At 45.6% G+C, this 13,468-nt stretch overlaps 1 protein-coding gene across 5 annotated transcripts in view; it reads right to left on the bottom strand.

Annotated features, from left to right (window-relative positions):
• The window catches only part of P4HA2 (prolyl 4-hydroxylase subunit alpha 2), a 172,053-nt gene extending 159,467 nt beyond the window's left edge, over positions 1-12,586 (bottom strand). For 3 of the 5 annotated variants that reach the window (XM_044280783.1, XM_044280788.1, XM_044280787.1), the window contains exon 1: positions 12,484-12,586. The gene's annotated coding sequence lies outside the window, so the exon portion shown is untranslated. Of the gene's footprint in view, positions 1-4,960; positions 5,116-12,483 lie in introns of all 5 variants that reach the window. The other 2 variants (XM_044280786.1, XM_044280784.1) reach the window with 2 other exon arrangements.
• Between the last annotated feature and the right edge of the window lie 882 nt (positions 12,587-13,468).

Below are 13,468 nucleotides of genomic sequence, written 5' to 3'. Positions count from 1 at the left end.
TGGTGTGGGGGATGTTTTCTGGGCACACTTTAGGCCCCTTAGTGCCAATTGGCCATCGTTTAAATGCCACAGGCTACCTGAGCATTGTTTCTGACCATGTCCATCCCTTCATGACCACCATGTACCCATCCTCTGATGGCTACTTCCAGCAGGATAATGCACCATGTCACAAAGCTCGAATCATTTCAAATTGGTTTCTTGAACATGACAATGAGTTCACTGTACTAAAATGGCCCCCAGTGTCACCAGATCTCAACCCAATAGAGCATCTTTGGGATGTGGTGGAACGGGAGCTTCGTGCCCTGGATGTGCATCCCTCAAATCTCCATCATCTGCAAGATGCTATCCTATCAATATGGGCCAACATTTCTAAAGAATGCTATCAGCACCTTGTTGAATCAATGCCACGTAGAATTAAGGCAGTTCTGAAGGCAAAATGGGGTCCAACACCATATTAGTATGGTGTTCCTAATAATTCTTTAGGTGAGTGTGTGGTGTGTGTGTGGTGTGTGTGTATGTCCGCTAAAGGAATCCGCACCGTCGCATTTACAATCACAAAATTTGGCACACATGTACATCAGGTGTCCGGGAAGGTTTTAGACCGGGTCTCAGCTCTCTAGCACGTACCGTTCCTGAGATATTCCCAAACAAAATGCAAATATCGCACATCGCATGACCTACATTAGCCAATAGAAGCCTGCATATTCTTCATATCCCAAATGCCATACCCACGGTCACATGACCTCTGACCACCCTAGGGACATGCTGCTGTAGAGGCCACTTTTAAAGGGGTTCTGCACTCTCATTTAACTGATGATCTATCCTCTGGATAGATCATCAGCTTCTGATCGGCGGGGGTCCGACGCCCGGGAACCCCGCCGATCAGCTGTTTGAGAAGGCAGCGGCGCTCCAGCAGCACCGCAGCCTTTTCACCGTTTACCACCGGCCCACTGACCTCACGACTAGTATCAACTAGCGTGGGCGCTGCTAAGCTCCATTCAAGTGAACAGAGCTTAGCCCCGCCCATGCTAGTTGATACTAGTCGTGACGTCAGTGGGCCGGCGGTAAACAGTGAGAAGGCCGTGGCGCTGCTGCCTTCTCAAACAGCTGATTGGCGGGGGTCCCGGGTGTCAGATCCCCGCCGATCAGAAGCTGATGATCTATCCAGGGGATAGATCATCAGTTAAGTGAAAGTGCAGAACCCCTTTAAGTGCTTTACCGCTGTCCTAGCCTAGCCAGTAAAGCGGCTATGGCAGCGCTAAAGCCCGCCCATCAGTGCCAGTGATGTCACCGGGCTTCCTGGCAGCCTCATGGAGAGCCTGGTTCATCACCGGAACTCCTGAAAATGCCTTTGCCCTGCTCTGAACCCGGACAACCCCTTTAAGGGGGAGAGTTATTGTAGAAATCACTTAACGAGACGGGGTACTGTGGAGGTCACTAATAAAGGGGCGACCGCTGTGGAGGTCACTGTAAGGCTACTTTAACACTGGTATTTTGGTTTACGTTTGTGAGATCCATTCAGGGATCTCACAAGCAGTCCAAAACGGATCAGTTTTGCACTTAGAGGACCTTTCACCTGGATATGCTTAATCTAATTATTATCCTACCTTATAGTGCGGCCCCCACTGATGTGTTCTTTTTTCTAAAGAACCCCCCATTCGTCCACTGTGGTCCCCGTATTTTTTGGTGCCCCATATGCTAATGAGGCGACTGGGTTATACTAGGCTTGGACTTTTATTTCTCCTGGGCGCGGTTATCTTCTCCTTGGCTGCGGCCGCATCCAAACAGAGCGCCTCGCTCAAGTTCTCACGGGGAAAAGGAGCTGCGATTCTCGCAAGAACTTGAGCAAGACATCAGTGGGGGCCGCACTATAAGGTAGGATAATAATTAGATTAAGCATATCCAGGTGAAAGGTCCTCTTTAATGCATTCTGAATGGATAAGGATCCGCTCAATGCATCAGTTTCGCTCTGTTCCGTCTCTGCTTTGGAGGTGGAGGTGCTTGCAGCATTTGGTGTCAGTCTGACAAAACTGAGCCAAACTGACACAATCTGGCACAACAGAAAACGGATCCGTCTCCTATTGACTTTCAATGGTGTTCAAGACGGATCCGTTTTGGCTATGTTACAGATAATACAAACGGATCCATTCTGAACGGATGCATGCAGTTGTATTATCTGAACTGATGAGTTTGAGCAGATCCATGACGGATCCGCAGCAAACGCGAGTGTGAAAGTAGTCTAAAAAGGGACGGGGTGCTGCTGAGGTCACGGTTATAGTGTATACTGTTGATATTTTTTAACGACACACACACAAAACATTAAATGAAATATACCCGGGCGAAGCCGGGTCCTTCTGCTAGTATGCTACGATTATAAAAATAAATAAATGGGAAAAGGGGGGGGGGATACCCCCTTAAAGTTCAGTTTTATACATCCTTTTTTTCTCTTCTTTACTTCTTTAGAGAATGACCACTATTAGCTGACCAAAGAATGTCCCTTGGACCCTGACAGCAAAGATTTCATCCTTCTTCAGAGCTGGTACAAGATGAAACAAGTATTACAGCAGGTAGGGTTCTCCAGAGAAAGATGCTCTTACAAGTCAAAATCCTCTTCAGCTAAATAAAGGAGGCCAAACTGACTCAAAGACTGAGCTGAGAAGCAACTGCTATTATATGGCATCTGCAAACCTTAGTGAAAGTCAATTTACAGCAGGGGTGCACAACCTGCGGCCCGGGGGCCACATGCGGCCCTTGATACTATTCTGTGCGGCCCCCAACCATCTGGTAACAGACATGTATGCCTATATCTTGTGGCTGCTCACATGTATTTTTCATGTATTTCTCCCATTAGATGGGAGTCCTGGAAGTGTAACTAGACATTAATGGTATATAATGTGTGTTCAATATGCCATAAGTACAATATTTCAGTTGTTAATACACCTTTAAATTTGAATTGCGGCCCTCGTCATTGCCAGACTGAACCAATGTGGCCCCCAACCAGGAAACGTTGTGCACCCCTGATTTACAGCATAGAGAAATTGAACTTTACATTTCTTAGTTCTCCTTGTTTTTCGAATAGCAGAAAGGGTCTCATGAATCATAAAAATAGTGTAGCGCATAGCCAACAATGCAGGTTCAGACCAAAGAAAAAAGCGCTGGGCTAATGCAGTACAGTGAAAACAAGAGTTTTCCTCTATATGTGAATTAGGGCTCAGAGTGGTGGGCCCTAGTCCCTCAGCGACCCCGTTTTCCTCTGCTTGTATGCACAAGGAACGGGCCCTAGTCACTCAGGGGACCTCAGCTACTCTATTTTCCACAACCCACTCCCCTAGATGGACAGGGCCAGGCATCACTGTCCTCTCAGCTGGTGCTCTTGCTGGGTTCTGGCGCTGTCCACCACAATTTTGGCACACGTGCAGTATACCTGCTTCAGCTGATCAGATGCGTACCACACAAGTGCTGAATCTGTGACACACAGCTCTGAGGTGCTGCTACTGGACCAGGTGAAAGGACAACTGTCCTGACAGTCAAAGAAAACGTAGACGCTGAGGTGCACTGAAGGACAAGGGCCCACTCCTCAGTGCACTGAAGCCCTAATATTGAAGCAAACTCTTTCACCATTCAGGTATCATTTAAGGCTAGGTTCAAAATGCGCCCGGATGTTCCGGAAGAGAATGCAAGGAATCAGCCAGAAAAAAAAACTGCTGCGTGCAGTGGTTTCTCTACAGCAAATTCTCAGCATATTTGCTGGGTAGTGGGCTGATGTATTCTGGACCCCATTATAGTCTATGGGGTCCAGCGGGCAGGCAGCAGAATGCGGCAATGCAATGAGCCTCTAGGAGCAATGGGGGCGTTGCCATTACTCCCAGAGGCTCTGCTCTCTGCACGTTGATTGACAGGACCAGGTAGTGAAAACGTCATCATGCCAAGCCCTCACTTCTCCTAGAGTCAAAGTCCAGAGGGTGTGACAGTTGCAGAGAGAGCTGAGCCTCTAGGAGTAACAACAACGCCCCTGTTGTTCCTGGAGTCTCATTTGCATATATTAAAACATCATTTTACTCAGCAATGCGGGCACATATGAACAAGGACCAAATGCCTTCAGCTGCTAAGTAGTAAGTACACATGTAACAGGGCAACCAGTGTCATAGGTACAAATCTAATGACAGATGCCCTTTAAGCTGGTCAGATCTCAAGAACCAGGTAACCAACAAACATAGAAAACAATCTAAAAACATAGGTGCTTGCAGCGTTTGTTTGCTTTTATTATTATTAATGACTATGGAAGTTTTATTGTGTAGCCAATCTTCACACCCTGCAGTGACATGTTTAAAGCGAACCTTTCACCTGCATTTCACTTAATAAACTATCAAAAGTACCTTATAGATCATCCTTATTGTGTTATCATACAGTGTTGTCCCACTTTTCTGCCATGTATATGCATGAAAAAAATCACCTTATAAAAGTACTCTTCTCCAGCTCCACAAGCCACGATAGAAGTCAAGAGGGTAGCGCTTCCCTCACTCCAGGCTGTAACTCCCCTGCCCTAACCCCGCCTCTATGCAGTCTAACTGACACCCGGCTCAGTCACCGGGACCGTGCTTGTACAGGCGGCGCATGCGCCGTCGGCCTCAGCAGCAGCGCGATCCCGTCTATCGCGCGGACTCAAGCGCGATCCTGTAATTCAGTACACAATAAGAATGATCTATAAGGTACTTTTACTGTTTATTAAGTGAAATACAGGTGAAAGATTCACTTTAAGTCAAGGAAACAACTTACTTAGCAAGGTTCTTGCCTTATAAATATGCTCGTTATCATCAGTAAACCAACCCAAGCATCACAAAAAACTAAATAATTATGGATTGGGCACTCACTATATAAAATACCAACTCATTTGTGTGCTATTCACATACACACCGGACTGCAGACGGAGCTATACCTGTCAATGGTGCAATTTACACACCTCAGTTAGTCCCGAAGCATCCACACGTAACAAATGTGGCTGCCAGGTCAATGTCCTACATGGATATATGGACTGCAACTGAACAGGAATACGTAGAAGTATGGTACCTCCGGTGAAGACATGCGGTCATATCATCCCAGCCCAGATTGCAGAATCTGCATAATAACAGAAGGTAATTACTGCTAGCGAGGGGCATCAGGCGGTATGGAATTTAACAGGTAAAACTTTTTTTATTTTTACAATCCCCATCCTATTTTTCTTGATCCTTGACAACCCCTTTAGCTGAAAGTCCAGTAGTATTGTAGTATGGCTGTGACTACACTGGAACAAGAATGCTGGTGGCTGTTTTTGCCACTTGTGTTTCTGATGGAGGTGGTGGTTTAGGGTGGTCACCAGGAAATCTTGTTTACCTTGGTTCCTTTGCACAGCTGTTAACACACTGACCCTACCAATCCTATCTAAATAAGCGGCCAGCACCTCCATGACTTTAAACCATTTTCACATGGTCAGTATTTGATATCAGTATTCGCAATTCACAGTATTCGCTGTGAGAAAAAAAATATATATAATGGAAAAATCTGCACTTCTTCCGCATTTTGCATCCACTCCCAATTTTGTTCTCTAGTACAAGGCCCCCTCTAAGTGAAAGGAGAGCGGCCATTTTTAATGGAAGTTAGACGTGTGCACTCCAGTCCAAATGGAGGATAAAAACCGGCCCAGTGATGTCAATGGGGTCATTTGGCCATAAAAACAGCCAGAAACAGGACATGTCCTTTTTTTGATGGTCGCTATTAAAACAAAATGGCCCCATAGACTTAATATTGTTCTGAAAACAGCCATGTGACCACTGTTTTTCATCGTGGTGTGAATGAGCCCTTATGGAAACAGAACATTGTCGAATGGTATGCCTCAGTCTGCCGTTTCTTTGAAATCTTCTAATTCTCTGGCTGTAATTATTAGCAGAGATAAGTGGTTCTTGGCTGGGAAGTAGATGACGCAGGCAGTTTATGTTTCACAGATGTTAATCCTGGAGAAAGGGTTATGAACACTACAAACAAGAATCTAGCACGATTTATAGACTGACTCTCCTCACTGGTTCAGAAGGTAACAGATTCGCCATTATAATGTATCTGTATCACTATGTAGAGACATGACGGACAACTATTAAAGGGAATGCGTCACCTATATTTATTTACAAATTAAAACCATAGTGAAACATGTTCTGTACCCATTCTCATAGGATAGATAGCTGTGTTTCTTTTCATCACTTTTATGCCTCTTTAGATCTAGAGCTGGTTGCCACGTTCACTCACATCCGGTAGTATCCGTGACAGATGCTTCTACTCACTTGCTGGCAGCACAGATCCAGCCATATCAGTGCTGTCATTTACATGGTTCCAGGGCCTCACTAACACAGGAAAAAAATCTCACAAACAAGACAGTATTCTTTCATATAAATTAACATATTGGATTATTAATTTCTATCTTCTTTGCTTCTTAAAATACTTTTTTTTAAAGCACTATACAATTCAGGGAAGTAGCAACCATACAGACTAAGGCCTCATGCACATGACCGTTCCGTTATTTGCGGTCTGCAAAACACAGAAGCCGCCCGTGTGCCTTACGCAATTTGCGGAACGGAACAGGCGGCCCATTGTAGAAATGCCTATTCTTGTCCGCAAAATTGACAAGAATAGGACATGTTATTTTTTTTTTTTGCGGGGCCACGGAACGGAGCAACACGGAGTGCTGTCCACATCTTTTGCAGCCCTATTGAAGCGAATGGGTCAGCGTCCGAGCCGCAAAAACTGCAGCTCTGATGCGGACCAGAACAACGGTCGTGTGAATGAGGCCTAAGGTACGGCCTCACATTTTCTCTGCAGGAGAATTTTCGGTGCGAGAAAAGTGGATAAGATTTTAGAAATCTCATCCACATGCCCAAGAGAAAACCTGCAGTGTAAGGGCTCTTTCACATCTGCGTTCTTTTCTTCCAGCATAGAGTTCCGTCGTCGGGGCTCTATGCCAGAAGAATCCTGATCAGGATTATCCCAATGCATTCTGAATGGAGAGAAATCCGTACGGAACGTTTTTTGGCCGGAGAAAATACTGCAGCATGCTGCGCTTTTTGCTCCGGCCAAAAATCCTGAAGACTTGCCGCAAGGCCGGATCCGGAATTAATGCCCATTGAAAGGCATTGATCCGGATCCGGCCTTAAGCGAAACGTCGTTTCGGCGCATTGCCGGACCCGACGTTTAGCTTTTTCTGAATGGTTACCATGGCTGCCGGGACGCTAAAGTCCTGGCAGCCATGGTAAAGTGTAGCGGGGAGCAGCATACTTACCGTCCGTGCGGCTCCCCGGGCGCTCCAGAGTGACGTCAGGGCGCCCCAAGCGCATGGATCACGTGATCACATGGAACACGTCATCCATGTGCACGGGGCGCTCTGACGTCATTCTGGAGCGCCCAGGGAGCCACACGGACTGTCAGTATACCGCTCCCCCGCTCCTACTATGGCAACCAGGACTTTAATAGCGTCCTGGGTGCCATAGTAACACTGAACGCATTTTGAAGACGGCTCCGTCTTCAAATGCTTTCAGTACACTTGCGTTTTTCCGGATCCGGCGTGTAATTCCGGCAAGTGGAGTACACGCCGGATCCGGACAACGCAAGTGTGAAAGGGCCCTAAGGCCTCATGTTCACAACTGTAGTTTCGATCCTCATCCAATCCAAATTTTTTCAGATCGGATGCGTACCCATTCACTTCAATCCATATGTCCGTTCTGTGGCTCTGCAAAAAGAAGTAGAACATGTCCTATTCTTGTCCGTTTTGCAGTTTGTGGTCCGCAATACACATTCATGTGCATGAGCCCTAAATAGAACATGTTGTATTTTTTTACATCCATTATTCACTGGCCGTCCAAAAAATTATAGTGTGAATAACCCCATAGACTACCTGACGCTATATTAAACACAACCGTGAAAACAAAATGTCCATTAAAAACAGATAAGGCTACTTTCGCACTCGCGTTTGGTGCGGATCCGTCATGGATCTGCACAAATGCATCCATTCAGATAATACAACCGCATGCATCCGTTCAGAACGGATCCGTTTGTATTATCTTTAACATAGCCAAAACAGATCCGTCTTGAACATCATTGAAAGTCAATAGGGGACGGATCCGTTTTCTATTGTGCCATATTGTGTCAGTGAAAACAGATCCCCATTGACTTACATTGTGTGTCAGGACGGATCCGTTTAGTCAGATGGACACCAAAACGCTGCAAGTGTTTTGGTGTCCACCTCCAAAGCGGAATGGAGGCTGATCGGAGGTAAACTGATGCCTTCTCAGCAGATCTTTTTCCATTCAGAATGTATTGGGGCAAAACTGATCCGTTTTGGACCGCATGTGAGATCCCTGAATGGATGTCACAAACGGAAACCAAAACGCCAGTGTGAAAGTAGCCTACACTAAGTTTTTCAAATTTTCAGCTGTGCATGCATCTACTTCATGACCGTCTATCCTTTTTAACAGCTGTTAAAAGGGATTATCCCAGGAATTAATTTATTCCGTTTGTGTTTTCAGTGCCTGTATGTGTCTTTGCACATAGCAGTGTGCTGCTATTTTTATATCGCAGCCCTGGTTGCGTGCACCAGAACCCCCTTTTTATACATAGCTTGGAGGTGCTGGTCTAACTTTCTCTTGCAATATATTTACGACAGGCACTACACCAGTTTTTGGCGGGGGAAAAAAGCAATGACCCCTTTTAGAGTCCATTCACACGTCCACAAAATGGGTCCACATCCATTCCGCAATTTTACGGAACAGATGCAGACCCATTAATTTTCAATGGGCCGGAATGTGCTGTCCGCATTTGCGGATCCACACTTCCGTTCCGCAAAAAAAATAGAACATGTCCTATTCTTGTAAAGGCATTTTCTATGAGAGTGCCGGCGATGTGTGGTCCGCAAAATGCGGAACGCACATTGCCGGTGTCCGTGTTTTGCGCAAAACACATACGGATGTGTGAATGGACCATTACTCTTTAAACGACAATATTTTGTCACACAGACTTTTTTGTACTGTGCTCTTCACTTGGAAGTGACGGGGAAGTAGCAGTTTTTATTTGAGGTGCACGAGCTGCCAGCAGTGCACCCAATTTATGACGAGGCCTAAACCTGGTCATAAATTAGGCGCTTTCTCCGTCAGCGAAGGGGAGAACCAAAAAGCATCATAGAAACTGTCTGTGGTTTTTCCATACCACGAGTTTATGGCATTTTTTTGTTTCAAACTAATATGTGTATGGTGGTGTTCCCCTATAGAGAAGGGTGCGGGGAAAAATCCATAGTTTCAACAGGCCGCATTTAAAAAATAAAAAAACCAAGGGAGACAACCTACACCGCTAGGCAAAAAACGCTTGTGTGGCCCGCATTTCATATTTACCATAGACTTCAGAGGTAGTGTTTTTACATATAAAAAAATTAAATAAAGTCACAGATTTTTGTAGAAGTTTGTAATTCATTTTTTCAGCCAAAGCCTGAAGTGGATCAGCAGGAAGAAGTACAAGTCATTCCTTTATATTTCTTATTCCCTTCCGACCAACTTCTGGCCTTAGCACAAAAAACTGCCACAAACAGTTGTGTGTGATGCCATCCTAAGGCCTCATGCACACGACTGTTTTGGTCCGCATCCGAGCCGCAGTTTTTGCGGCTCGGATGCGGTCCCATTCACTTCAATGGGGCCGCAAAAGATGCGGACAGCACTCAGTTTGCTGTCCGCATCCGTTGCTCCATTCCGTAGCCTCTAAAAAAAAAAAAACACAAAAAAAAAAAACATGTCCTATTCTTGTCCGTTTTGCGGAGAAGAATAGGCATGTCTACAATGGGCCACCCGTTCCATAAATTGCAGAAGGCACACGGACAGCTTCCGTCTTTTGCGGATCCGCGGTTTGCAGACCGCAAAAAACTGAACGGTCGTGTGCATGAGGCCCAAGATGTGGAAACGTATGCTGGCTATACACATTAGAATTGGCCAAACCGCCTGAAAGAGCCAATGATCTAAAGCAGGGATGCCCAACATTTGGCCCTCCAGCTGTTGCAAAAATACAACTCCCAGCATGCTTGGACAGCCTACAGCAGGGCATGATGGAAGCTATCGTTTTACAACAGCTGGAGGTTGGGCATCCCTGATCTAAAGTGTATGGCTGCACCCTGGCAATGCCCAGCACGCCCGAAATCAGGGGCCTCTAGAATTGTATATGTACGAGGCTGGTCAGACCTCCAGTTCAGCGAGACTGCTGGGAAAACAAGGGGTTGGATTTTTATCTCTCTGAAATAACAAGCACATTCCTTGAAGAAGCCACAGCTGATAGCCCTTGGCCAAATGATTCTTCTCCCGACAGACATTTTATACCAGAGTAATGTATCTGCTGCTTCAAACATAACCGTCCTGTACCAAGAGGGTTGAACTAGTTAACAGACACAAGCAAAGGCATTCCAAGCCCAGCATTAAAGTGGATGTCACCTGAACATGCAGCCCGACTACAAGCTGAAAAATCTCAGCCTATAGCCATAATATGGGTGCTTTAGGAACCCATATTATGGACCGAGCACTTGGATTTCCCTGGGCTCACTTTAAGGCCCCTTTCACACGAGTGTGACGGATTAGATCCGGATGCGTTCAGTGAAACTCGCACCATTTTGCAAGCAAGTTCAGTGAGTTTTGTCTGCGATTGCGTTCAGTTTTTTCCGCACGGATGCAATGCGTTTTGATGTGTTTTTCACGCGCGTGATAAAAAACTGAAGGTTAAGGCTACATGCACACGTTCAGGATTCATGTGCGGAGAATCCGCACTGAAATCCGCAGGTGTTCACAGGCAAATCTGTGCGGTCAATCCGCATTAATTGGTGCGGATTTGGTGCAGATTTTCTGCATGCGGATTTCACTAAGCGAATTAAGAAAATCCGGTCAGGAAAAAAAAAAAATTATTGACATGTCGCGGATTTTAAAATCCGCACCGCAGGTCAAAATCCGCATTGTGTGCATTGAGAATTTCTAATTCTCATAGAATACAATGTACATGACCTACAGTGCAGATTTTCCGCACGGAAAATCCGCACGCAATCCTGATCGTGTGCAGGGGGCCTTACAAACAACATCTTTAAGCAACCATCAGTGAAAAACGCATCGCACCCGCACTTGCTTGTGGATGCAATGCGTTTTTCACGCAGCCCCATTCACTTCTATGGAGCCAGGACTGCGTGAAAAACGCAGAATATAGAACATGCTGCGATTTTCACTGATGCGTGAAAATCACTGCTCATGTACACAGACCCATTGAAATGAATGGGTCAGGATTCAATGCGGGTGCTATGCATTCACGTCACGCATTTCACCCGCGCGGGAAACTCGCTCGTGTGAAAGGGGCCTAAACCAAGTTAGAGCACCATAGAAAACCATATATGGGGATGACAAACATCAGGCAGTTGGGATGTTGTATCCATAATAAAAAGGTCCAACAAAAAAAAAGAGGGTACTTGCATGTGCACTTAACAGCTGAAGGCATCCGTGCTGGTCCCACGTACATACAGTATGTGCCCGGAATAATGAAAAAATGACGTTTTACTATCTACAAATGAGCCTCTAGGAGTTATGTGTGCTTTTACACCTAGAGACTCAGAACTCTCAGCACTTTTTGGCGTAGAAAAAAAAAAAAAAAAAAAAAAAAAAAAAAAAAAAGGCACAAAAACACAAGCACTTTTTCCCTGGACATCTGCCCCAACAAATTTACCATCTTTTATGCCTGGAAACAGGTATAGAAGAGAAGTGAAAACTACTTCAGTCAGGGGCAGGAGTAGTATTCACTACAGCTGCACGGACTGCCGGAAGTACGCCTAATTTATGATAAGGCTCACCCATCGCCAAAAATTTGTCAAATTGTTAGGCAGAACAGATGAGAAAAAAAGACCTCAGTGCGCCTAGATTGAACTAGTCATTTATTCTGGAATAAATGATGGAAAATGGCCTATCCACATCACACCCTTGCTTCCGTAACTCTCATCAATTTTTTATACCAGTTTCTGGCGTAGGAGGCCAAAGTAAATGACCCCCTATATGTTCAAAATACAGTAAAAGGGTTTGTCCCATAACAAACACATGTAAATTGTATCCTATTACCCACTTATACTCCTCTATGAGCCCTGTCCATTATGTGCGCAAGTTCAGGCGTCCTCTCAATACGTTTTCTGCTGGGAGCACAGCATCGAAATTCAAGTGAGTATGTAGATCATTAATATTACATCCACTATGAAAACCATTCTGTATGAGAGCAGAAACAAACCTCATCCAATGAGTAAAGCCAAATGACACACTCAGCCATGCTAAACCAGACCAAGACTATAAAGTACAAGGCTCCCGAGTGGATGCAGAGAAAAGCCAGTCTACCGTACCCAGTGGACACCCCAGAGGTAATACAACTTTCTGCCTCCAGACCAGGGTCCCAACTCCCATCATGTCACCTACTTACCGCAGGGAGAGTGACGTATGGCGGCGCAGGAGACAGATTCTAGTGCACCCAGCCTGACTGGCAGCGTATACAGTGTGTACAGGGGACAACCTCCCCCTCTGGCAGCCCGCCCCCGGTCACGTGTTATCCGGCCCCGCCTGCCCTAGTGCGGGTCGTGCAGAGGCTCACGCTGCTGCTGGAGATGTATATACGTGTCGCTATTGGGAGTGGGGGGCTCCGGGTGTATGTAGTGCTGCCAGCATGGAGGTTTATCCTCGGTGCCTGTGTCCTCCATGTACTGCCCGATACACACACAGCGGCACTTGGCCGGTTTACAGTCACCTGGAAGATGGGCGTTCCTGATGAGAGTAGCAGTAGCTGGAGTCATACAGTGTATAGGAATGAACGGTTGTGAACATGACATACTCTGTATAAATACATGCGATTATCAGGACACCACATGGTAGTCTGAATGATCGCCAGAGCATTGTCAAACATGGACCTTGGAGATTGGACCATCAGATCCACCACACCATTGATGCAGCAATGCCTATATTCTATTTATTTTATTTATTTTTTCATTTGGGCAAAAAAGAGTTGACTGTTTATATTTTTAATATATATATTTTTATTTTATACCCCCAAGGGCCTAACAACATGCAATCATCAGATTGAGGGCTCATTCACACGACTGTGGTTTGTTTCTCCATCCAAGCTGCATTTTTTGTGGCTCGGTTGCGGACCCACTCACTTCAATGGGGCCGCAAAAAAGATGCAAATAGCACTCCAAAAATTATAGATCATGTCCTATTCTTGTCCGTTTTGCAGACAAGAACAGGCATGTCTATAAAGGTCCATCCGTTCCGTTCCGCAAATTGCAGAAGGCACACATGCGGCCACCATGTGAACAAGCCCTGAGTGAAATTTACTGAATAGAAAATTCTGTATATTCCAATGCAGTGCTGCCACCTGCAGGTCTGCATTGAAATACACTTGTAATAGGCCT

The sequence above is a fragment of the Bufo gargarizans genome, chromosome 2 (assembly GCF_014858855.1).
Source record: "Bufo gargarizans isolate SCDJY-AF-19 chromosome 2, ASM1485885v1, whole genome shotgun sequence".
Taxonomy (NCBI): Eukaryota; Metazoa; Chordata; class Amphibia; order Anura; family Bufonidae; genus Bufo; species Bufo gargarizans.
The sequence above is the reverse complement of the archived record's forward strand: the minus strand, read 5'-3'. Positions and strand labels throughout refer to the sequence as shown.